At 45.7% G+C, this 26,720-nt stretch overlaps 2 non-coding genes across 2 annotated transcripts; both read left to right on the top strand.

Annotated features, from left to right (window-relative positions):
- The first annotated feature begins 5,846 nt into the window (after positions 1–5,846).
- Positions 5,847–5,954, top strand: LOC112438057 (U6 spliceosomal RNA). The gene has a single exon (XR_003026555.1). It is a non-coding gene; the product is annotated as a U6 spliceosomal RNA (small nuclear RNA).
- Positions 5,955–14,519: 8,565 nt separating this feature from the next.
- LOC112438065 (U6 spliceosomal RNA) lies at positions 14,520–14,623 on the top strand. Its single transcript, XR_003026562.1, has one exon. It is a non-coding gene; the product is annotated as a U6 spliceosomal RNA (small nuclear RNA).
- Positions 14,624–26,720: the final 12,097 nt, after the last annotated feature.

Raw genomic sequence — 26,720 nt, 5'->3', positions numbered from 1 at the left:
CAAAAAACTTCCAACCTAAACAGCTTTGAATGGCATCCCATTGCATTTGGGATAAAACTCAGACCCTAGTTGGGTGTGGTGGCCCACGCTTCTAGTCCTAGCTACTCAGAAAGCTGAGGTGAGAGGATTGCTTGAGCCCGGAAGTTCGAGGCTGCAGTGAGCCGTAATTGTGCCAGTGCACTCCACCTGGGTGACAGAGGGAGACCCTGACTCCATTTAAGAAAACAAACTACTCTGACCCTAATTGATTTGGTCTCTGCTCCCCTCCCTGATCTCAGGTGATATATCTCTCCCTATATCTCACCCCATGTCACACTAACATTCCTGAACACACCAAGCATATTCCTGCCTTAGGACCTGTGCACCTGTTGTTCCTTTTGTCTAGAATTTTCTTTCCTCCTGGCTTGCTTTCTATTGCCATTCAAGTCTCTGCTGCAATGTCTCCTTCTCAGATAGAACTTCTAAAGCACTAAACACACACACAGACACAAACACAGTCATATCACCCTGCTTTGTCTTCATAATGATTCATACCATACACCATCTGAATTTTTTTAGAAATTTTTTTTTTTGAGATGGAGTTTCACTCTTGTTGCCCAGACTGGAGTGCAATGGCGTGATCTCGGCTCACCACAACCTCCGACTCCCGGGTTCAAGTGATTCTCCTGCCTCAGCCTCCTGAGTAGCTGGGATTACAGGCACGTGCCACCATGCCCAGCTAATTTTTTGCATTTTTAGTAGGGATGGGGTTTCTCCATGTTGGAATGCAGTGGCACAATCATGGCTCACTGTAACCTCAAACTTCTGGCTCAGCTGAATTTTTTTGAGACAGAGCCTTGCTCTGTTGCCCAGGCTGGGGTGTAGTGGTGTGATCTCAGCTCACTACAATCTCCGCCTCCTGAGTTCAAGGGCTTCCTCTGCCTCAGCCTCCCGAGTAGCTGGGATTACAGGCACATGCCACCACACTTGGCTAATTTTTGTATTTTTAGTAGAGATGGGGTGTTACCATGTTGGCCAAGCTGGTCTTGTATTCCTGACCTCAAGTAATCCAACCTCCTTGGCCTCTCAACATGCTGGGATTTACAGGCGTGTGCCACTGCGCCTGGCAAACATTGGCAGAGTTTGATGGAACCTGTAGGTGATCTTGTAGTGCGTGACATGTGGAAACACTGCTCTAGACTCAAAATCTAAGCCAAATGAGTGACACACTCTACAAGATAGTCTGTGTAGGTGCCCACTATCATTCTTTCCTGCTGTTTGCACAGGCCACTCCTACATCGAAAGGTAGGCTTTATTTCCTCTTCCTTGAACTGGAGTTGACACTGTAACTGTTTGACCGATGGAAATAGTGGAAGTGATGTCATGGGACTTTCAAGTCTAGGCTTTAAGATGATTGGGGTGGCTCATGCCTGTAATCCCAGCACTTTGGGAGGCTGAGGCGGGTGGATCACCTGAGGTCAGGAGTTCGAGACCAGCCTGGCCAACATGGTGAAACCACGTCTCTACTAAAAGTACAAAAATTAGCCAGGCGCCGTGGCACATGCCTGTAAACCCAGCTACTCTGGAGGCTGAGGAAGGAGAATCGCTTGAACCTGGGAGGCGGAGGTTGCAGTGAGCCAAGATTGTGCCACTGCACTCCAGCCCAGGCGACAGAGTGAGATTCTGTCTCAATAAAATAAAATAAAGATGATTGGCAGCTTACACTTTCTTCCTCATGGAACCCAGCTGCCAGATTATGGGAAGCCTAAGCCACATGGAGAGGCTACATGAAGTAAAAACTGAAGCACTCCACTTGGCAGCCCCAGCTGAGATTCCAGGCAAGAGCCTGCAGTAACTGTCAGCCATGCAAATGAGCCTTCTCATACATTTCAGTCCTTAGAGGCCCCAGGTGACTATAGCCTTGACCAGAACATTGTGAAAAAAAAAATTATAAAAAAGGAAAATAGGTAGTTTTTAAAAATAAAAATAAATGGCCAGGCGCAGTGGCTCATGCCTGTAATCCCAGCACTTTGGGAGGCCAAGGCAGGTGGATCATTTGAGGTCAGGAGTTCGCGACCAGCCTGACCAACATGGTGAAACCATGTCTCTACTAAAAATACAAAATTAGCTGGGTATGGTAGCACACACCTGTAATCCCAGCTACTCGGGAGGCTGAGGCAGGAGAATCGCTTGAACCCAGGAGGCAGAGCTTGCAGTGAGCCAAGATCACGCCATTGCATTCCAGCCTGGGCAACAGAGCGAGACTCAGTCTCAAAAAAAAAAAAAAAGAAAAAAAACTAAATCATAATTAAATAATTTTTTAAAAAAAAGAACTGGAACAGAAGAACCATCCCACCAAACCTAATCAACCAAGAGAATCATGGGAGATAATAAAGATATTGTTCTTTCAGCCACTAATCTTTACAGTGATTTACTATGCAGCAATGGATTATTGAAATACTATGTAAGTGTGAAGTTTTGTTGAACTGTGGCTGAGAACTTTTAATAGGTAGGAAGAATAATTTCAAATTCTGAAATTATCCCTCAATAAAATTGGCTTGACCTAGGGGACCCAAAGGCACAAATTCTCTGAGGATACGATTAGAAGGTCAACTAGAACAAGCCCTCCAGAAATGAAGAGATCCTGCCTACAAATATTTCTGAGTGCATGAAGCCTCTACTTACATGCTGCCCTGTGAACTTCCTCAAGGGCAGCTGTGCCAGTTAGGATTCTTGGGTTGCAAGCAACAGCAATAGACTTTGAAATGTAGCAAAATGATATCCAGGAACTCAAAGAATCAATGGGAAGTCTGGAGGGCCAGGTCGGAAATGTCAGAAACAAAGGGAAGAAAAGAAGAAAAGTAAAAGTGAATAAATAAAAAAAGAAAAAAAGATTTAAAAAAAGAAAAAGAAAGCAAGGGAAGAGAAGATACTTGAAGATACTTGAACATCTTTTTCTTTTTCCTTTTTTTTTTTTTTTTGGAGATGGAGTTTTGTTCTTGTGGTCCAGGCTGGAGTGCAATTGCACAATCATGGCTCACTGCAACCTCCACCTCCCAGGTTCAAGCAATTCTCCTGCCTCACCTCCCAAGTAGCTGGGATTACAGGCATGTGCCACCACACCTGGCTAATTTTTGTATTTTTAATAGAGACAGGATTTTACCACTTTGGCCAGGCTGGTCTTGAACTCCCGACCTCAGGTGATCCACCTGCCTTGGCCTCCCAAAGTGCTGGGATTACAGGTGTAAGCCACTGCGCCTGGCCATACTTGAACATCTTATCTGAGACCAGCAGTAGATCTAGAGAAGACCACTCATTTTATCCTGTCCTCTCATTACCCTATTCCAAGATTCAAATTCCGAAGAGTAATCTGTTCAATTGATCTAGCTTGGATCACATGTTTTATATGAAAGGAACTCCAGACCGGTAACAATGGTAACTAGCCTGCTTGCAACTTACTCTCAAATGATTTAGGGAGAAAAAATGCACACACACAGGGAGAGAGAGTACAGATGAGCAAATATGGCAAAATGTGATCAATTAGTACGTTTAGGTTTAGGGTACACAGGTTGGTTTGGGGTTTTTTTGTTTGTTTGTTTGTTTGTTTTCAGGCGAAGTCTCACACTGTCGTCTAGGCTGGGGTGCAGTGGCGCGATCTCTGCTCACTGCAACCTCTGCCTCCCAGATTTAAGCGATTCTTCTGCCTCAGCCTCCTGAGTAGTTGGGATTACAGGCGCCTGCCACCAGGCCCAGCTAATTTTTTGTATTTTTAGTAGAGACAGGGTTTCACTATGTTGGCCATGCTGGTCTTGAACTCCTGACCTTGTGATCCACCCGCCTCGGCCTCCCAAAGTGCTCGGATTACAGACATGAGCCACCTTGCCCGGCCTTTGTTTTTATTTTTTGAGATGGAATCTCACTCTGTCACCCAGGCTGGAGTGTAATGGCACAATCTTGGCTCACTGCAACCTCTGCCTCCTGGGTTCAAGCGATTCTCTTGCCTCAGCCTCCCGAGTAGTTGGGATTACAGGCGTGCACCACCACGCCAGGCAAATTTTGTTTTTAGTAGAAATGGGGTTTCACCATGTTGGCCAGGCTGGTCTTAAAATCCGCCCGCCTCAGCCTCTGAAAGTGCCGGGATTACAGAAGTGAGACACCGTGCCCGACTGATTTTTTTTTTTTTTTTTTTTTGAGACAGGGTTTCACTCTGCTACCCAGGCTGTAGTGCAGTGGCATGCTCACGGCTCACTGCAGCCTGGACCTTTTGGGCTCAAGTCATTTTCATGCCTCAGTTTCTGTCCCTACTGCTATCTCCCACATTCTTCCCTCTTTCATTGTGTGAGATATAGCCAGATACCCTAATGGTTAAGAGTGTGGACTTTCCAGGAGTTCAAGACCAGCCTGGGCAACAAAGTGAGACCCCTGTCTCTACAAAATTAGAAAAATTATGGCCAGGCGCAGTGGCTCTGCCTGTAATCCCAGCACTTTGGGAGGGCCAGGTGGGCGGATGACTTGATCTCAGGAGTTTGAGACCAGCCTGGGCAACATGGCAAAACCCTGCCTCTACCAAAAAAAAAAAAAAAAAATTAGCCAAGTGTGGTGGCATGCGCCTGTAGCCTCCCAGCTACTCAAGAAGCTGAGGTGGGAGGATCACCTGAGCCAAGGAGGTTAAGGCTGCAGTGAGCCGAGATCGCGGGGCTCACGGTCTCAAAAATAAACAAATACATACAAACATACATAAATTAGCCAAGTATGATGGCATGCACCTGTAGTCCCAGCTACTGGGAGGCTGAGGCAGGAGGCTCACTAGAGCCAGGGAAGTCAAGGTGATTACACTCCACCCTGGAGTCCAAAAAGAGAAAAAAGAAAATGTGGGCTTTGACACTCACTGCCTAACCTGCTAAGCTGGTTCTGCTACTTACAAAGCTGTGTGATAGTGGCTGGTTATTTGAACTTTCTGTGCCTCCATTTCCTAAAGTGAGAACACTGATAATGATAATAATAGCAACAACAATAATGCTTATGTCATAGGGTATTATCAGGATTAAATAGAACAGCATAGTGAAAGCTCTAAACACAGCGTCAAGCACAGAGCACTCAAATGTTAATAATGATAATGTATGGCAGTTCCAAACTTGCTTCGTAGGGGTTAATATCCAAGGGTTAGTAACAATGTTCTCCTCCCTCACCCCACACCATATTTTGCTTCATTATAGTAATTACAGTGTGAAATTTCCCTGCAAGTGAAAATAGATTCCTTGGGTAGAAGCCTAAACCCTGCACATGCCTAAAACTCTGTTTCGAAATACCTAATCTGAAAATGAGCTGGCACAGCCCCAAGCTCCACCCCCAGGCTGTACTCTGAACCACTTTTCTCCCTGGGAAGGACACACAACTGAGGGGGAAAGAGAGAGCAGAAGAGAGAGATCAAAAAATGCAATTTAGGGTAAACAAGTACTTGACTTCTTGTTTTGCTTAAAAGAGGGGAAAAACACCCCTGAGAAGAATCATATTTAAGGCAAATTTTTGGAGATAAAGAGCAGCCTGAGCTTTACAACCCAGAGTCGCCTTGTTCATGCCTCTTCCTTTAAACTCAAATCAGGGTTTGGCGACCTGTGATTTTTGTGCCAGAGATGACACATGCGCCTGTTGGAATTGGCACCTGGCCTGGCTGCAACAGACTTGTCCTGCTCCACAACCTGCAAATGACTCCACAGCTGGAAGAATTTGAAGCCCAGCTCATTTTTGTTTTGCTTTTCCTTTCTAGACTTACATATTAAACATATTTGCTTTGGAAGAAAAAATCATTTGCTATCAAATGCTTTAAAAGTACCCATTGTAAGAGGGCTAAAATAAAAATAAGGACTATGCTCATGTTGGCAGCACATACACTAAAACTGAAACAATACAGAGAAGATTAGCGTGGTCCCTGCACAAGGATGACATGCAAATTCCGTGAAGCATTCCAGTTTTGGGGTTTTTTTTGGTTTTTTGTTTGTTTGTTTGTTTGTTTTTGAGACGGAGTTTCGCTCTTGTTGCCCAGGCTGGAGTGCAATGGCACAATCTCGGCTCACTGCAACCTCTGCCTCCCGGGTTCGAGCCATTCTCCTGCCTCAGCCTCCCAAGTAGCTGGGATTACAGGCGCCCACCACCAGGCCCAGCTAATTTTTTGTATTTTTAATGGAGATGGGATTTCGCCGTGTTGGCCAGGCTGGTCTTGAAATCCTGACCTCAGGTTATCCGCCTGCCTCAGCCTCCCAAAGTGCTGGGATTACAGGCGTGAGCCACCGCGCCTGACCCCAGTTTTTTGTTTTGTTTTGTTTTGTTTTTTAAGTGTTAACAACAATATAGAGAAATTGAACCATTTGTACACTGTTGGTGGGACTGTAAAATGGTACGCCATTTCGCAAAATTGGTGGGCAGTTCTCCAAAGTGTTAAACAAAGAATTGCCATATGACCCATCAATTATACCCCTAAGTATATACCCAAGTGAATTGAAAACATATGTCCATGCAAAATCTTGTACAGTAACATCCTTAACAGGTTTGCCATGTAATTGATTGATAATAGCCACAGGGTTTTAACTTTTATGTTTTTAAAGCTAGAATCTTAACTTACCTTATACATTCACCCCTGGCATAGAACTGTTTGCATGCCCCAACATCTCTACTCCTTCCATGTTCCTACTCTGTAAGTACTAAATCACTGGAAGAGGGTTTATCCTCTCAAATAAGCTTACTGCCATCACTTTAAAACTCATTTTCTTTTTTTTTTTTTTTTTGACAGTTTTGCTCTTGTCGCGCAGGGTGGCGTGCCATGGCATGGTCTTGGCTCACTGCAACCTCTGTCTCCCAGGTTCAAGCAATTCTCCTGCCTCAGCCTCCTAAGCAGCTGGAATTACAGGCACCCACCACCATGTCCAGCTAATTTTTGTATTTTTAGTAGAGACGGGGTTCCACCATGTTATCCAGGCTGGTCTTGAACTCCTGATCTCAGGTGATCTGCCCGCCTCAGCCTCCTAGGTGCTGAGATCACAGGCATGAGCCACCACACCTGGTCCCCAAATTCATTTTTTAAAAAAGGAAGTGTTTTACTCCAGGGCTGGAGTCAGCCAACCTTTATATGATGGGATACCAAGAGTCAGCCAAACTGTATATGTTGGAATATCATGTAGTCAATGAAACATTATGAAGCTGCTTAACACTCAGCAGTTAAAAAAGATCTCCCAGATACTTTACTTTTAAAAAAAGTTGTGGATACATTGTAGGTGTATATATCAATGGAGTACATAGGATGTTTTGTTACAGTTTTGCAATGTGAAATAAGCACATCACAGAGAATGGGGTTCAGACACTTTAAGTTAAAAAAAAAAAAGGTAAAGCAGTATGTATAATAGGCCTTTTTTTGTGTTACAAATATGTATATATATAGGCCAGACGTGGTGGCTCACGCCTGTAATCCCAGCACTTTGGGAGGCCAAGGTGGGCGGATCACCTGAGGCCAGGAGTTCGAGACCAGCCTGACCAATATGATGAAACCCCATCTCTACTAAAAAAATACAAAAATTAGCCGGCCATCTTAAAAAAAAAAAAAAAACCTACAAAAATTAGCCGGGCATGGCGGCGTGCACCTGTAATCCCAGCCACTCTGGAGGCTAAGGCAGGAAAATTGCTTAAACCCAGGAGGCAGATGTTGCAGTGAGCTGAGATCGCACCATTGCACTCCAGCCTGGGCAACAAGAGTGAAACTCCATCTCAAAAAAAGAGAAAGAAATACAAGTGTCAATACTGAATCACAATGTGAAATATGTTTGTTGCTGTTCTGCGATTCAGCCAAAGGCTTGAAGACACTGAGCTAGGAGGATGAATTTTTGGCCCCCACATTCTTTTTCATGACCTCAAACCTATGGGCCAGGCTTGGTATATAGATCTGAGATCCCAATTCCTCTTAAGGGTAAAGTCAAGAGAGAAGTACTGCCAGTGGGAAGGCCATGGCTTCTGAGGTGGCCTTTTTGAGGAACTGACTTAACCCTTGCCTTTTTCTAGAGACAGATAAATGTGAGGTGTTGCCATTCTTCAGCAAATATTTTCCCAGCTTGGCTTAGGAGCTATTCTTACATTTTCTCTTTTTTTTTTTTTTTTTTTGAGACGGAGTTTTGCTCTTGTTGTCCAGGCTGGAGTGCAATGACATGATCTCGGCTCACCACAACCTCTGCCTCCCGGGTTCAAGCGATTCTCCCACCTCAGCCTCCCGAGTAACTGGGATTACAGGCGTCCACCACCACGCCTGGCTAATTTTGTATTTTTAGTAGAGACAGGGTTTCTCCATGTTGGTCAGGCTGGGCTCGAACTCCCGATCTCAGGTGATCCACCCACCTCAGCCTCCCAAAGTGCTGGGATTACAGGAGTGAGCCACCACTCCGGGCCCATTTTCTTTTTCTTTTTCTTTTTTTTTTTTGAGACAGAGTCTTGCTCTGTCACCTAGGTTGGAGTGCAGTGTTACGAGATCTCAGCTCACTGTAACCTCCATCTCCCAGGTTAAGTGATTCTCATGCCTCAGCCTCCCGAGTAGCTGGGATTAAAGGCATGTGCCAGCATACATGGCTAATTTTTGTTTCACCATGTTTGCCAGGCTGGTATGGAACTCCTGACCTCAGGTGATCTGCCTGCCTCAGCCTCCCAAAATGCTGGGATTACAAGCATGAGCCACTGTACCCAGACAATATTTTCTTTCCTTTCCTCCTCTCTTCCTCTTTCCTTTCTTTTTTCCTCCTTCCTTTTATTTTATTTTATTTTATTTTTTTTTTGAGACAGAGTCTCGCTCTGTCACCCAGGCTGGAGTACAATGGTGCAATCTTGGCTCACTACAACCTCCACCTCCTGGGCTCAAGAGATTCTCCTGCCTCAGCCTCCCGAGTAACTGGGATTACAGGCACATGCCACCACACCCAGCTAATTTTTGTATTTTTAGTAGAGACGGGGTTTCACCATGTTGCCCAGGCTGGTCTTGAACTCCTGACCTCAGGTGATCCACCCTCCTTGGCCTCCCAAAGTACTGGGATTACAGGCGTGAGCCACCGCACCCTGCCCTTATTTTTTATTTTATTAGAGACAAGGTCTCGCTCTGTCACCCACGCTGGAGTACAGTGGTACAGTCATAGCTCACCGCAGCTCAAACTATTCCACTGCTTCTCAGGCTCCTGAGTAGCTGAGACTACAGGCGCATACCACCACACCCAGCTAATTTTTAAAATTTTTTTGTAGAGACAAGGTCTCACTATGTTGCTCAGGCTGGTCTTGAACTCTTGGCCTCAAGTGATCCTTCCGCCTTGGCCTCCCAAACTGCTGCTTACACTTTGATTACAGGCGTCAGCCACTGCGCCCAGCCTCTTCATTTATTTTTAACTTCTACAAAGGAAATGCGATATAAGTCCCTCAGCCACCCACTTCCTCTTCCAGAGGAGCCACCATTGCCAATTTCTTAGGTATTATTTAAGAGATGCATTTACAAATAAACACACACACACACGTATTTATATATATTCTTTTTTTTTTTTTTCTGAGATGGAGTCTCCCTCTGTCACACAGGCTGGAGTGCAGTGGCGTGATCTCTGCTCACTGTAACCTCCACCTCCTGGGTTCAAGCAATTCTCCTGACTCAACCTCCCAAGTAGCTGGGATTACAGGCGTGCACCACCACACCCAGCTAATTTTTTTAATTTTCAGTAGAGCCGGGGTTTCACCATGTTGGCCAGGCTGGTCTTGAACTCCTGACCTCAAGTGATCCGCCTGCCTTGGCCTCCCAAAGTGTTGGGATTACAGGCGTGAGCCACCGCATCTGGTGTATATATATACATTTTTGTAACACAAAATAAGGCCTATTATACACACTGCTTTATCTCTTTTTTTTTTTTTTTAACTTAAAGTATCTGGACCCCATTCTCCATGATGTGCTTATTTCACATTGCATGCCTGTAACAAGACATCCTATATACCCCATTGATATATACACCTACAATGTATCCACAACTTCTTTTAAAAGTAAAGTATCTGGGAGATCTTTTTTAACTGTTGAGTGTTAAGCAGCTTCATAATGTTTCACTGGCTACATGGTATCCCATCATATAGAGTTTCAGGGGCATTTAAAGGTTGGCTGACTCCAGCCCTGGAATAAAACACTTCCTTTTTTAAAAAATGAATTCGGGGACCAGGTGCAGTGGCTCACGCCTGTAATCCCAGAATTTAGGGAGGCCGAGGCGGGCGGATCACCTGAGGTCAAGAGTTCGAGACCAGCCTGGCCAACATGGTGGAACCCCGTATCTACTAAAAATATAAAAATTAGCCAGACGTGGTGGCGGGTGCCTGTAATTCCAGCTGCTTAGGAGGCTGAGGCAGGAGAATTGCTTGAACCCAGGAGGCAGAGGTTGCAGTGAGCCAAGACCGTGCCATTGCACTCCAGCCTGGGCAACAAGAACAGTGAAACTCCATCTCAAAAAAAAAAGAAAAGTAAAGAAATAGTGTTTTAAAGTGATGACAGTAAGCTTATTTGAGAGGATAAACCCTCTACCAATGATTTAGTACTTACAGAGTAGGAACATGGAAGGAGTAGCCATGTTGGGGCATGCAAACAGTATCTATGCCAGAGGTGAATGTATAAGGCAAGTTAAGATTCTAGCTTTAAAAAAAAATAAAAATTTGCCAGGCGTGGTGGCTTACGCCTGTAATCCCAGCACCTTCTGAGGCCGAGGTGGGCGGATCACCCGAGGTCAGGAGTTCAAGACCAGCCTGACCAACATGGAGAAAACCCGTCTCTACTAAAAATACAAAATTAGCCAGGGTGGTGGTGCATGCCTGTAATCCCAGCTACTCGGGAGGCTGAGGCAGGAGAATCACTTGAACCCGGGAGGCAGAGGTGGCAGTGAGCCGAGATCGTGCCATTGCACACCAGCCTGGGCAAAAAGAGCAAAACTCCATCTCAAAAAAAAAAAATATTTTAAACCCTCTGGCTATTATCAATCAACTACATTGCAAACCTGTTAAGGATGTTACTGTACATGTCAGTCATGATGTCTGCCCCACTTACCCACAGACCCTTCTAAAGACAGAGCAGAAGTCACCTTCTTTGGTACCATGTGACTGGCAACTTCTGCTCACACCACAGCTGATTGTGTCAGACATGGGCATCAGCCCCAGGGGCAGCCAATGCATGGGCAGGGCAAGTGATTTATGAGATAGCTGGACCCAGAATATCTGGCCCAACAGGAACCAGGTTGACCTGTGAGATTGCCACCTGGGATGCATTTAAATTAGAAACTCCAGAGTAAATCAACTTGTTAAGAAAAGGATTTGAAGCTGAAGGTATAAAAGATAGACAGGAGGGAGTAGGGTGGGAAATGAAAGAACAGAAACTGAATATTCAGAGCTAGGGGGTAGAGAAAAGAAACTAAAAAAAGCGCAAAGGTGGTCAGTTTCCAGCAATACAGCAGATTAGATAGCCTGAAACACTCAACCCCACCCGCAAAAACATCTGGAAATTCTGAGTAAAAGATAACAAGTTCTCTTTTAAATGAATCACAGGGTTCACAGGAAAGAAAGGGAAATCCCCCATGTCAAAAAACAAAAATGGAACTGAAACCCAACCGGTAGTGTGAACTGATAGATACTATGCCAGAGCAGGAGGTGTCACGGGTCTCAGAAAGCAAAGACCTCCAAATGCAATGCAAATGCAAGGGCAGGAAATCAGGCCTTGGGGCTCATATAATCCAAAATTACAATACAGAAATCATCCTCCTGGAGCTAGGAGTCAACCCAGCAAGCAAAGGCGTAGCTTCAGATAATAGCATGTTTGCACAAAAACCATCGAAAGATGAGCTAATAATTATTAAAGACACAAAAGAAGGTACCAAAATATGCAAACAGAATAATATTATAAAAAAAAAACAAAAACAAAAAGCAAGCAGGTTTGATAAAGAACCTGGCTCAGGCCTGTAATCCCAGCACTTTGGGAGGCCGAGGTGGGCAGATCACGAGGTCAGGAGATCAAGACCATCCTGGTTAACATGGTGAAACCCCCGTCTCCACTAAAAATACAAAAAAATTAGCTGGGCATGGTAGCAGGCACCTGTAGTTCCAGCTACTCGGGAGGCTGAGGCAGGAGAATGGCGTGAACCCCAGAAGCGGAGCTTGCAGTGAGCCGAGATCGCGCCACGGCACTCCAGCCAAGGGACAGAGCGAGACTCCATCTCAAAATAAATGAATAAATACATAAATAAAATAAAAACTAATTTCTGGCCGGGCACGGTGGCTCACGCCTGTAATCCTAGCACTTTGGGAGGCCGAGGCAGATGGATTGCCTGAGCTCAGGAATTCGAGACCAGCCTGGGCAACAACAGTGAAACCCCGTCTCTACTAAAATACAAAAAATTAGCCAGGCGTGGCAGCATGCGCCTGTAGTCCCAGCTACTCAGGAGGCTGAGGCAGGAGAATCGCTTGAACCCGGGAGGCAGAGGTTACAGTGAGCTGAGATCACGCCACTGAACTCCAGCCTGGGCAACAGAGCGAGACTCCGTCTCCAAAAAAAAAAAACTAATTTCTTTCTCTTTTTTCTCTTATTTATTATTACTTTTTTTTTTCTAGAGACATGGTCTTACTCTGTAGCCTAGTCTGGAGTGCAGTGGTGCAATCATAGTTCACTGCAACCTCAAATTCTTGGGTTCAAGGGACCCTCCAGCCTCAGCCTCTTGAGTAGCTGGGACTACAGGCATGTGTCACCATGCCTGGCCCAGGACTCATTTATTGAATGACACTGTGTACCAGACCTGTCCCAAGCACATGCCAATGCAGTTCCTATTATGAAAGCTTACAGTCCAGACTTGACAAATTCCCAAATGACTACCCTGGAAAATTTCAACCCCCATACTGGGCCTCAGTTTCTACATTTGTGAAATGAGCAATTTAAACTCAATGTTTCCCCTAGTGTAGATAAGATTATTTTTGGTAAAATATTCGGGCACCATTAAAAAGCACTGTGGAAAGGAATCTCTCTTTCATTTTTTTTTTAAGTAGAGATGGGGGGTCTCACGATGTTGCCCAGGCTGGTCTCAAACTCCTGGCCTCAAGTGATCCTCCCATCCCAGCCTCCCAAAGTGCTGGGATTAGAGCCGTGAGCTACCACACCCAGCCAGTCACCCCTTTTCCTTTCTTTCTTTTCTTTCTTTCTTTTTCTTTCTGTCTTTCTCTCTCTCTCTCTCTCTCTCTTTCTTTCTTCTTTCTTTTTTTTTCGAGATGGAGTTTGGCTCCCATTGCCCAGGCTGGAGTGCAATGGTGCAATCTTGGCTCACTGCAACCTCTGCCTCCTGGGTTCAAGTGACTCTCCTGCCTCAGCCTCCCGAGTATCTGGGATTACAGGCGCCACCACCACCCCTGGCTAATTTTTTTGTATTTTTAGTAGAGATGGGGTTTCACCATGTTGGCCAGGCTGGTCTCGAACTCCTGACCTCAGGTGATCCACCCATCTCAGCCTCCCAAAGTGCTGGGATTACAGGCTTGAGCCACCACGCCTGGCCTCAGTCACCCCTTTTTCAATCCTCTTCTAATTCTACCTCTAGTAGGAAGTCTCAGTGTGGTGCAATCTCCTTTTCTGTTTTTGATTTTTTTGAGTCAGGGTCTCACTCTCTTGCCCAGGCTGGAGTGCAATGGCACAATCGTGGCTCACTGCAGCCTCGACCTCCTAGGTTCAAGTGATCTTCCCACCTCAGCCTCCCAAGTAGCTGAGACCCCAGGCAGGTGCCATTATGCCCTGCTAATTTTTTTTTTTTTGTAGAGACAAGGGTCTCCCTATGTTGCCCAGGCTCATCTCAAACTCCTGACCTCAAAATATTCTCCCACCTCAGCCTCCCAAAGTGCTGGGATTACAGGCATGAGCCACCACCCCCAGCCCAATCTCCTTTATGACAAAGGACAAGCAGATCTGGACCCTAAAGCCTGTACAGGCAACAGTCTCTAGCCAGCATGTAATCATATTGTGTTGTTTCACTGTCTTTATTTTTACTTCTAGCTCCCATTTATGGCAAGAGGTATAGGTTTTCTGCTTATGTATTGACATAAGGTTTCCTTTTGAAATAATATTTATATAGCTAAAAATAAGTGAACCGATGCAAGAAAAATGTTAAGTAAATAATATAGATGGTACAGATATAAAAATGCTAAATAATATAGACGATATGGCAAAAATCATAAAGATAGAACAGGAACAACTCCAGTTAGGCAAACACAGATCTATTTCACTCGGCCCATTTTGCAGGCATGAAACCTAAGGCCCAGAGCAGGTAATAGAATCTCGCTGACTCCGACATAGCAAGGAAATTGCAGAGGATGGCTGATTCAGAATTCATTAGACAGTCATGAACTTCAGGAGGTTCCAAGCCAGCAAGCAGGTCTGCCGGTCAGGTATGCAGATCCTGAATCCACAAGTGATTGTATTGCACCTTCCTTTCCACTTCGTCCCTGCTGGACAAGATTCATTCATTCAACAAATATTTATGCTCCCTGCAGCAGTACATATACTAAAATTGGAATAACACAAAGATTAGCATGGCCCCTGTGCAAGGATGACATGCAAATTCATGAAGTGTTTCATATTTAAAAAAAAAAAAAAAACAGTCCAGGCACAGTGGCTCATCCCTATAATCCCAGCAATTTGGGAGGCCAAGGCAGAAGGATCATTTGAGCCCAGAAGTTCGAGACCAGCCTGGGCAACATGGTGAAACCGCATTTCTACAAAAAATGCAAAAATTAGCTGGGAGGCCGGGTGCAGTGGCTCATGCCTGTAATCCCAGCACTTTGGGAGGCTGCGGCAGGCAGATCACCTGAGGTCAGGAGTTCGAGACCAGCCTGGCCAACATGGTGAAACCCCATCTCTACTAAAAGTACAAAAATTAGCTGGTCATGGTGGTGTGTGCCTGTAGTCCCAGTTACTCTTGAGGCTGAGGCACGAGAATCGCTTGAACCCAAGAGGTAGAGGTTGCAGTGAGCTGAGATCGCGCCACTGCACTCCAGCCTGGGAGACAGAGCAACAGACTCGGTCTCAAAAAAAAAAATTAGCTGGGTATGGTGGCACATGCCTGTAGTCCTGGCTACTTGGGAGGCTGAGGCCGGAGGAGCACTTCAGCCCAGGAGTTCCAGGCTGCAGTGAGCCATGATAGCGCCACTGCACTCCAGCCTGGGAGACAGAACAAGATCCTATCTTAAAAAAAAAAATACATAGATATATATATATATACAAAAATTAGCCAGACTTGGTGGCGGGTGCCTATAATCCCAGCTACTGGGGAGGCTGAGGCAGGAGAATCACTTGAACCAGGGGGCGGAGGTTGCAGTGAGCCGAGATTGCGCCACTGCACTCCAGGTTGAGCGACAGAGCGAGACTCTGTCTCAGAAAAAAACAAAAACCAAAAAATCCCAGAGAAATATTTGTTGACATCCTGCCGTTTACCAGGCACTGTGCTAATTCTTAGGCATGTAATGGTGAGACACAAACAGCAACAGTCTCTCTTCTCAGGACTTTGTAATCCAGCGGGGACGGGGACAAAACATCAGTTAACACATACACAAAAGCAAGATAATTACAGATTGTAATCAGTGCTACAAAAAAAAAAAAAAAAAAAAAAAACAGCTTGTGACAGGCACAGAATAGCCACAGAACTACTTATTTAACTAGTTAGTCTTGATGGTATTTATTTGTTAATTTACTTTGACCAGGTATAATGTGGTTCAAAATCCAAAAGGTACAAAAGATTTCTGGTAAAAATCTTTCTTCCACTCTTCCCTAGACACCCAGCATCTTTCCCTAGAGACAACAAGAGTTAACTGTTTCTTGTGTATGCTTTCAGAAGTAGTTGAATCATGTACAAGCAAAGGGCTATATATCTCCTGAATGGTAACATAGAGGCCAGGTGCAGTGGCTTATGCTTGTAATCCCAGTATTTGGGAGGCTGAGGTGGGAGTCATTGGAAGCTAGAAGTTTGAGACTGGCCTGGACAACATAGCAAGACCTTGTCTCTACAAAATTTTTAGGCCAGGTGCAGTGGCTCACGCCTGTAAACCCAGCAATTTGGGATGCTGAGGCGGGTGGATTACCTGAAGTCAGGAGTTCAAGACCAGCCTGGCCAACATGACCAGGGCTCGGTGGCTCACAGGCCAGGCTGGATTACAGCCTGGCCTGTAAGCCCAGCACTTTGGGAAGCCGAGGTGGGTGGATCACTTGAGGTCAGGAGTTCAAGACCAGTCTGGCCAATATGGCGAGACCCCATCTCTACTAAAAATACAAAAATTAGCTGGTGTGGTGACACGTGCCTGTAATCCCAGCTACTTGGGAGGCTGAGGCATGAGAATCGCTTGAACCCGGGAGGCAGAGGTTGCAGTGAGCCAAGATTGCACCACTGCACTCCAGCCTGGGCGACAGAGAGAGACTCTGTTTCAAAAAAATAGAAATAAAAATGAAAAATAAAAATACAAAAATTAGACAGGCATGATAGTGCATGCCTGTAATCCCAGCTACTTGGGAAGCTGAGGCAGGAGAATCGCTAGAACCCGGGAGGCAGAGGTTGCGGTGAGCTGAGATCACGCCACTGCTCTCCAGCCTGGGCAACAGAGTAAGACTCCATCTCAAATACATAAATAAATAAAAAGGTAACATGTATGCAATATGTACTTCCCACCTTACTTTTTTCACCTACCAGCACATCTTAGACATTTCTTCACTTTCTTTAGGTAAGTGGATAGAAAAGGTAGCCTTTTGTCAAGCACAGAATTCAGGCTGGGAGTGGGGTACAATCCAGACGATTACAAGTACCAAGAGTTTGATATGTGCAGAAAGAGGAAGACGCCAGTAAACCTGGGCGTGATAAACAAGGCTCAAGAAGCAAGGAGAATGCCAGACAGACAGGCAGGGTCTGGGCATGCAGGTTCTTGTCAGTCATAAAAGAAGTTTGCCGTTTATTCTAATTGCAGTAGCCACTGGATGTGTTTTTAACAGAGTGATATGATCTGACTTGCATTTTCCAACGATAACCCTGGTGACTGTGTGGGGAGTTGGGTCAAGACTGGGAGAGGATACCAGATGAGAAGTGGCTGCGGTATTCTAGGCGAGAGGGGATATGAGCTTGGGCTAAGACGATGTAGGAGAAAGGATGGGGGTTCAGGGTATATGTTGAAGCTAGACAAGAAAAACTTCAAAACAGATTAGATGTGGACAGCAAGAGAAAGTAGAGAATTGAACCCCTGGGAAGTGGACATTTTTAGGTTTTGTGGGTGACTTCATGTCTATAACTTGCTTTATGATACTTCAATATAATCAGTTCGTTTGTTTTTGTTTTTTGAGACAGTCTCGTTGTCTCACTGTGTCACCCAGGCTGGAGTGCAGTGGTGGGATAATGGCTCACTGCAGCCTCGATCTCTCTGGCTCAATCTATCCTCCCACCTCAGCCTCCTAAGTAGCCGGGACTACTGGCGCACACCACCAAACCTGGCTACTTTTGTATTTTTTGTAGAGACGGGGTTTTGGCCAGGCATGGTGGCTCATACCTGTAATCCCAGCACTTTTGGAGGACAAGGCGGGCGGATCGCTTGAGCTCAGAAATTCAAGACCAGCCTGGGCAACATAATGAGACTCCATCTCTACTAAAAATACCAAAAAATAGCCAGCATGGTGGTGCACACCTGTAGTCCCAGCTACTCGGGAGGCTGAGGTGGGAGGATTGCTTGAGCCTGGGGGAGAAGGTTGCAGTGAGCCGAGATTGCACCACTGCACTCCAGCCTGAGTGACAGCGCAAGATCCTGTCAATAGAAAAATAAAGGAAAGAAAGGAAAAGAAGAAAGGAAGGAAGGAAGGAAAGAAGGAAGGAAGGAAGGCAAAGAAGGAAAGAAAGAAAGAAAGAGAAAGAGAGAGAGAGGAGGGGAGGGAGGGAAGGAAGGAAAGAGAGAGAAAGAAGGAAGGAGGGAGGGAAGAAAGGAAGGAGGAAGAAAGGAAGGAAGGAGGGAAGGAAGGAAGAAGAGCTGAGAATTTGTCTTTCTTTCTTTCTTTCTTTCTTTCTTTTTCTTTCTTTCTTTCTTTCTTTCTCTCTCTCTTTCTTTCCTTTCTTTCTTTCTTTCTTTCTTTCTTTCCTTCTTTCCTTCTTTCCTTCTTTCCTTCTTTCCTTCTTTCCTTCTTTCTTTCTTTCTTTCTTTCTTTCTTTCTTTCTTTCTTTCTTTCTTTTCTTTTCTTTCTTTCTTTCTTTCTTTCTTATGATGGGGTTTCACCATGTTGCCCAGGCTGGTCCTGAACTCCCGAGCTCAAGCAATCTGCCAGCTTCAGCCTTCCAAAGCTCAAGGTGTGAGCCACTGCACCCAGCCTAATCAGTTTGACATTATATAAATGTCAGTTTAAGCCAATGATTTTTTTGTTTTGTTTTCTTTTAACATACAGGGTCTCCCTCTGTTGTTGCCCAGGCTGAAGCGCAGTGGTGTGATTATAGCTCACTGCAGCCAAATTCCTGGGCTCAAGCCATCGTCCTGCCTCAGTCTCTCAAGTAGTTAAGACTACAGGTGCATGCTACCATGCCTGGCTACTTTTTAAATTTTTAGTAGAGATGAGGTCTTGCTGTGTTGTCCAGGCTGGTCTCCAACTTCTGGCCTCAAGAGATCCTCCTGCCTTGGCCTCCCAAAGTGCTGGGATTACAGACACAAATCACAACACCCAGCTCCCAGTGATTCTCTAAGTGTTATCTGTGGGCCAGAATCACTTGATTAGATTAGATTAGGTTAGGTTAGAAATACAAATTCTTGCTGGCACTGCGGGTCACGGCTGTAATCCCAGCATTTTGGGAGGCGGGTGGATCACAAGGTCAGGAGATCAAGACCATCCTGGCTAACATGGTGAAACCCCGTCTCTACTAAAAATACAAAACATTAGCTGGGCGTGGTGGCACACGTCTGTAGTCCCAGCTACTTGGGAGGCTGAGGCAGGAGCATTACTTGAACCCAGGAGGCAGAGGTTGCAGTGAGCCGAGATCGCACCACTGCACTCCAGCCTGGACAACAGAGCGAGACTCGTCTCAAAAAAAAAAAAAAAAAAAGAATGTAGAATACAAAGATAATTAACCACCACTTAACAGTAATGGCCACATCAGCAAACTAAAATAGAAGTAAATTCCAGAATGTTTTGGAGACAGGTAAGAAACAAAGGGAGTGTTCTCAACAATGGAACCTTATCAGAAAAAGGGAAGCAATGCTAGACTTGTCTGGAACAGCCTCTTCTAGGTGTGGTTCCCCCAGAGCCCTGGGAAAAACAGGCCTTATCTTGAAAAGAGGAAGGATTGGATGCAAGGAAGTTTGAAGCAAACAATGGCAGTTCAGGCCTTGTTGGAGAGAACTGAGTTGTGTGCAAAAGTAATAAGGGAAAAAGGCTTTTTAAAGCAGAATTCTGACCACAGAAGGCATGCTGTAGGTGGGGGGAGGAAAAAGTTTGTTTCTAAGAACAGAGAAGACAGAAGAACACATAGGTACAGACAGACAAGCAGACCAGGATTAGAGTCTGGGGTCACCAACTAAAAGGCACATATGACCTTGGGCAAGGGATTTCACCTTCACATTTTAGTATTTCACAATTTTCCCCCTCTAAGAAGTTAGGTTCTCTGCTGCCGTAAATTTAAAAATCTTTCCCCAAGGCCTTTCTCTTTCTACCATCTTGGAGCCTGTCTGCTTGACAGGGCCTTTTTTTTTTTTTCTTTTGAAACAAGGTCTCACTCCATCGCACGGGCTGGAGTGCAGTGGTGCGATCATAGCTCACTGTAACCTAGAGCATCCCAGGATCAAGTGATCCTCTAACCTCAGCCTCCTCAGTAGCTGGGAACACAGGTGCATGCCACCACACCTAGCTAACTTTTTTTTAGTGTTTTGTAGAGATGGGATCTCCTTATGTTATATTTAGAGACCCAGGCTCGTCTCTAAATCCTAGGCTCAAGGGATCTTCTCGCCTTGGCCTATCAAAGTGCTGGGATCACTGGCATGAGACACCCTGCTCAACCAGGACAGGACTTCTAAAAGGCAGATATGTCTGGAAGGCTGTGGTCTAAGGCCATTTTTTCTTTTTTCCTTTTACTTTTTTTTCTTTTTTTTTTTTTGACACGGACTTTCACTCTGTCACCCAGGCTGGAGTGCAATGGCACAATCTCGGCTTACTGCAACCTCCGCCTCCTGGGTTCAAGTGAGTCTCCTGCCTCAGCCTCCCGAGTAGCTGGGATTACAGACATGTGACACCACACCCAGCTAATTTTGTATTTTTAGTAGAGACGGGGTTTCACCATGTTGGTCAGGCTGGTCTCAAACTCCTGACCTCAGGTGATACACCCGCCTCGGCCTACCAAAGTGCTGGGATTACAGGCGTGAGCCACTGCACTTGGCTTTATTTTCTTTTTATTGTAGAGACAGGGTCTCACTATGTTGACCAGCCTGGTCTTGAATTACTGGCCTCGGGTGATCCTCCTGCCTAGGCCTCCCAAAGTGCTGAGATTACAAGCATGAACCACTGGGCCTGGACCCAAGGCCACTTTTGCTGGCTATAAGCAGGGTCTCTTGAACCAAAGGGAGTACACAGCTCTTCTTAACATTGAAGGCATTTATGCCTGAGATGAAACTGAATCCTATTTGGGCAAGAGATGCGCTTATGCATACAAAGCAAAGAACAGGACAGTGACTCCCGGCAGCAAACTGAACAAAACCAGAGTGATGTGAGGAAAGGTAACTCAGACCCATGGAATTATGGGCATAGTTCATGCCAAATTCTGAAACAATCTTCCTGCTAAGGCCACTGGACAAAGATTCCATGTGATGTTATACCCCTCTTAAATAAATGAAAAGTAAATAAATAAAAAATATATATTTTTTGGAGATGGAGTTTCACTCTTGCTGCCCAGGCTGCAGTGCAATGGCGTGATCTCAGCTCACTGCAACCTCTGCCTCCCCAGTTCAAGCGATTCTCCTGCCTCAGCCTCCCAAGTAGCTGGTATTACAGGCACCGACCACCGCACCTGGCTAATTTTTTGTATTTTTAGTAGAGATGGGGTTTCACCATGTTGCCCAGGCTGGTCTGGAACAACTGACCTCAGGTGATCCACCTGCCTTGGCCTCCCAAAGTGCTGGGAAACAGGCGTGAGCCACCATGCCCGGCTAAAAGTAAATTTATTAAAACGTAGTATAATAAAAATCATTCCCCAAGAAGGACACACACAATATCACTTTTATAGTATTTTTGCCAAAAATATTCAACCTGAATCTAAACCTGTGGACACAATCAGACAAGTTCAAATTGGAGGTGTTGAAAAAGCTGAACTGCAAAATATTTAAAGAGGTTTATTCTGAGCCAAATATGAGTGATGATGGCTAGCAGAAGACTTTTTTGGGGGGGATGGGTGGGGGGCAGGGTCTTGCTCTGTCATCCAGGCTGGAGAGCAGTAGCATAATCTCAGCTCACTGCAACCTCCACCTCCCGGGCTCAAGCAATCCTCCCGTCTCAGCCTCTGGAGTAGCTGAGACTGCAGGTGTGCACTACCACACCCAGCTAATTTTTTAATTAATTAATTTTATTATTTTTTTATTTTTTTATTTTGAGACAGAGTGTCCCTCTGTCATCCAGGCTGGAGTGCAGTGGTGCGATCTCGGCTCATTGTAACCTCTGCCTCCTGGGTTCAAGCAATTCTTCTGCCTTAGCCTCCCGAGTAGCTGGGACTACACGTGCACGCCACCATGCCCGGCTAAGTTTTGTATTTTTAGTAGAGACAGGATTTCACAATATTGGTCAGGCTGGTCTCAAACTCCTGACCTCAGGCAATCCACCCACCTCAGCCTCCCAAAGTGCTGGGATTACAGGTGTGAGCCACTGCACCTGGCCTAATTTTTTATTTTTTGTAGAGACAGGGTTTCACCATGTTGGCCAGGCTGGTCTCAAACTCCTGACCTCAGGTGATCTGTCTACCTCCGCCTCCCAGAGTACTGGGATTACAGGCATAAACCACCGCACCCGCCCTTTGAGGTTGGTTTTATACATTTTAGGAGGACATAAGATATCAATGAATACATGTGAGGTGTATTGGTTCAGTCCAGAAAGGTGGAACAACTCAAAGTGAGCGAGGGTATTTACAGGTAACAAGTGGTTTCAAAGATTTTCTGATTGGCAATTGGCTGAAAGTTAAGTTACTATCTAGAGATCTAGAATCAAAAGAAAGGAGTGTCTGGGTTACAATAAGGGGCTATGGAGACCAAGGTTTGTATGAAGTAGATGAAGTCTCATAGGTGGCTGCCCTTTGAGACAATAGAGGACAAATGTTTCCTATTTGTTGGGCGGGCATGGTAACTCATGCCTGTAGTCCTAGCACTTCGGGAGGCCAAGGCAAGAGGATCACTTGAGCCCAGGACTTCAAGACCAGCCAGGGCAACAGAGTGAGACCCCATCTCTATAATTTTTTTTTTAATGTTTTCTATTTAGACCTTTACAGGATGCTAGATTCTCAGTTAATCTCACCAGGATTTGGAGAGCCTGGAAGACGAAAAATCTAGTTATATTCATAGAAATTCTTTACAATGCAAATTTTCCCCCACAAAAGAAGGCTTTGTAGGGCCGTTTTTTTTTTTTTTCATAATGGGTTGAGGGGAGGGGGAGAAAGGAGGAGGCTCCTGGGGCCATTTCAATATGTGGCAAGGTAACTTTTTTTTTCTTTTTTTCCTTTTTGAGACAGAGTGTTGATCTGTTGCCCAGGCTGGAGAAAGAAATAACCATAAAAATAGCCAATCAGCAGCCCATGCTACTGCTGTGCCTATGAAGTAGCCATTCTTTCATTCCTTTACTTTCTTTTTTTTTTTTTTTTTTTTTTTTTTGAGAGGGAGTCTCATGCTCTCTCTCAGGCTGGAGTACAGTGGCGCAATCTTGGCTCACTGCAGCCTCTGCCTCTCTGGTTCAAGCAATTCTCCTGCCGCACTCTCCCGAGTAGCTGGGATTACAGGCAAGTACCACCACACCTGGCTAATTTTTATCTATTTTTTGGTAGAGACAAGGTTTCGCCATGTTGGCCAGGCTGGTCTTGAACTCCTGACCTCAGGCAACCCACCCACCTTGGCCTTCCAAAGCACTGGATTACAGGCATGAGCCACTACCCAGGGCTGAAATGTTGCTTTTTTTGGTCTTTGTTTTGTGGCCGGGCGGGGTGGTGCACACCTGAATCCTGACTACTTGGGAGACTGAGGCAAGAGTATCCCTTGAGAAGTTCAAGGCTGCGGTGAGCTATGATTGCACCACTGCACTCTTGTCTGGGTAACAGAGTGAGACCTTATCTCAAAAAATGAATGAATATATCTTTGTCTTTTGAAATCTACCCTCTCCTTCCAAGTCTGGGTCAGGGACTAGTTGGACTAGGGTGACTGATTTCTCTCCGTTTGCCCAACAGAGTCTCACTCTGTTGCCCAGGCTAGAGTGCAGTGGTGTGATCTCAGCTCACTGCAACCTCTGCCTCCTGAGTTCAGGTGATTCTCTTGCCTCAGCCTAGTGAGTAGCTGGGATTACAGGCATGTGCCATGACACCCAGCTAATTTTATTTGTTTATTTTTTTTGAGACAGAGTATCACTCTGTCACTCAGGCTGGAGTGCAGTGGAGTGATCTCAGTTCGCTGCAACCTCTGCCTCCTGGGTTCAAGCGATTCTCCTGCTTCAGCCTCTCAAATAGCTGGGATTACTGAAATGCGCCATCAAGCCTGGCTAATTTTTGTATTTTTAGTAGACATGGGGTTTCACCATGATGGCCAGGCTGGTCTCGAACTCCTGACCTCAAGTGATCTACCCACCTCAGCCTCCCAAAGTACTGGGATTACAAGTGTGCAGCACCACACCAGCCTGGCTAATTTTTGTATTTTTAGTAGAGACGGGGTTTCACCATTTTGGCCAGGCTGGTCTCGAACTCCTGACCTCAGGTGATCCACCCACCTGTAATCCCAAAGTTCTGGGATTACAGCCATGAGCCACCATACCTCTCTCCCACAGACTGCACTCCCAGCCCTCATCCTTAACCCCCTGGCAACCGCTAATCTGTCCTTCAGTTCTAAAATGTTGTCATTTCAAAAATGTTACAAGCTGGATGTGGTGGCTCACACCTGTAATCCCAGCACTTTGGGAGGCCGAGGTGGGTGGATCACCTGAGGTCAGGAGTTTGAGACCAGCCTGACCAACATGGTGAAACACCGTCTTTACTAAAAATACAAAATTAGCCGGGCGTGGTGGCGTGTGCCTGTAATCCCAGCTACTTGGGAGGCTGAGGCAGGAGAATCACTTGGGCCCAGGAGGCAGAGGTTTTAGCACTGCAAGTCCTACAATCCAGAAAACCCCTCAATCCCAGGAAAATCATGATAGTTGGTCACCCTAAAGGGAGACCCAAATTCTCTCAGCTGGGCATAAGTCTCTCCACAAAAATGAAGAAAGGCGGTCAGATGCGGTGGCTCACGCCTGTAATCTCAGCACTTTGGGAGGGCGAGGTGGGCGGATCACAAGGTCAGGAGATCGAGACCATCCTGGCTAGCACGGTGAAACCCCGTCTCTACTAAAAATACAAAAAATTAGTCGGGCATGGTGGCGGGTGCCTGTAGTCCTAGCTACTCGGGAGGCTGAGGCAGGAGAATGGCGTGAACCTGGGAGGCAGAGCTTGCAGTGAGCCAAGATCATGCCACTGCACTCCAGCCTGGGCGACAGTGCAAGACTCCCTCTCAAAAAAAAAAAAAAAAAAAAGAAGAAGAAAGAAAAGTATTTCCATTAAAAGCCACCATTTAGCCTCATGCTGGCCTAGGGAAGTTTCTCTAGGTTCAGGTCTGTACTTACCTGAAAAACCCCTGGGAGACAAGCAAAAGATAACAATGACTGTGCTAATTTTCCAGTTACAAATGTGGCTGTGAAAGTCAGGGGACTGGCCAGATGCGGTGGCTCACGCCTGTAATCCCAGCACTTTGGGAGGCTGAAGTGGGTGGATCATGAGGTCAGGAGTTCAAGACCAGCCTGGCCAAGATGGTGAAACCCCATCTCTACTAAAAATGCAAAAATTAGCCGGGCACGGTGGTGGGTGCCTGTAATCCCAGCTACTCAGAAGGCTGAGGCAGGAGAATGGCTTGAACCCGGGGGGCGGAGGTTGCAGTGAGCCGAGATCGTGTCACTGAACTCCAGCCTGGGTGACAAGAGCGAAACTCTGTCTGAAAAAGAAAGAAAGAAAGAAAGTCAGGGGACCAGAGACACTTGGGTCCTGAACCTTTGTAAAATCCTGGTAAAATTTTAAAAGCCCTATATCAAATTAATTCAAATGAATGAGAAATTTTAGCTCTGTTCCAAGCATTATTCAGGTAACAAAGCAAATGATCACAAGTTAAATCCTACTATTCCTTCTAGCCCTCAAAGAGAAGCCCTGTTGTTCAGCTGCTAGCTCTCTTGTGTGCTTATCTCAGTTTTCAGTTCCTCTGTTTTTGTGTGTGTGCGTGTGGTTTTTTGTTGTTTTTTTTTTTTGAGACAGAGTCTCACTCTTGTCGCCCAGGCTGGAGTGCAATGGTGTGATCTCAGCTCACTGCAACCTCTGCCTCCCAGGTTCAAGCGATTCTCCTGCCTCAGCCTCCCGAGTAGCTGGGATTACAGGAGCCTGCCACCAAGCCCAGCTAATTTTCGCATTTTTAGTAGAGACAGAGTTTCACTATGTTGGCCAGGCTGGTCTGGAACTCTTGACTTCAGGTGATCTGCCCACCTTGGCCTCCCAAAGTGCTGGGATTACAGGTGTGAGCCACCGCGCCCAGCCGAGTCCCTCTGTCTTGAACTGAGAAGTCAGATTATCTTTTGAGGAGGATTGGTTAAGAGGCAGCCCCCTAGAGCCATATTGCTGAGTTCAAAACCTAGCTCGGCTGTGTGACTATGAGCAAATTACTTACTTTCTTTATGCCTCAGTTTCTCCCTTTGCGAAATGAAGATAACAATTATATAGGGATGTTGTGAAAATTAAGATTAATAAATGTTAGGTGCTTGGCATAAGGGTTGGCAAACTTTTTCTACAAAGGGCTGGAGAGTAAATATTTTAGGCTGTGGGCCCTATGGTCTGTGATGAAACTATTCAACTCTAAGGAGCAGTCATAGACAAAATGTAAATAAATGGGCATGGCTGTGTTCCAATACAACTTTATATAAAAACAGGAGGCAGAACCAAAGACTGGTATCAGCCCAGATATGCTTCAACAAGTAAATAGTTAAACTGGTACATCTGTATCATGGAATACTACTCAGCAATAAAGAGAAATGAATTGTTGGTTCATGCGACAGTTAGAAAGAATCTCCAGAAAATTATGCTGAGGGGGAAATAAAATCCCCTAAAATTACACACTGTATGGGGACTGGGTATGGTTCCAGTTGTGTAACTTTTTGTGTAGGGGGCAGGGGGGCAGGGGGGAAGAGTCTTGCTCTGTTGCGCAGGCTGGAGTGCAGTGGTGTGATCTCAGCCCACTGCAACTTCTGCCTCCCGGGTTCAAGTGATTCTCCTGCATCAGCCTCCCGAGTAGCTGGGATTACAGGTACCTGCCACCACACCCGGCTAATTTCAGTAGAGACAGGGTTTCACCATGTTGACCAGGCTGGTCTCAAACTCCTGACCTCAGGTGATCCGCCCACCTCGGCCTCCCAAAGTGCTGGGATTACAGGCGTA

Source organism: Pan paniscus, chromosome 21, assembly GCF_029289425.2.
Source record: "Pan paniscus chromosome 21, NHGRI_mPanPan1-v2.0_pri, whole genome shotgun sequence".
Taxonomy (NCBI): domain Eukaryota; kingdom Metazoa; phylum Chordata; class Mammalia; order Primates; family Hominidae; genus Pan; species Pan paniscus.
Note: the sequence above shows the minus strand (reverse complement) of the source record. Positions and strands in the feature narration are given on the sequence as shown.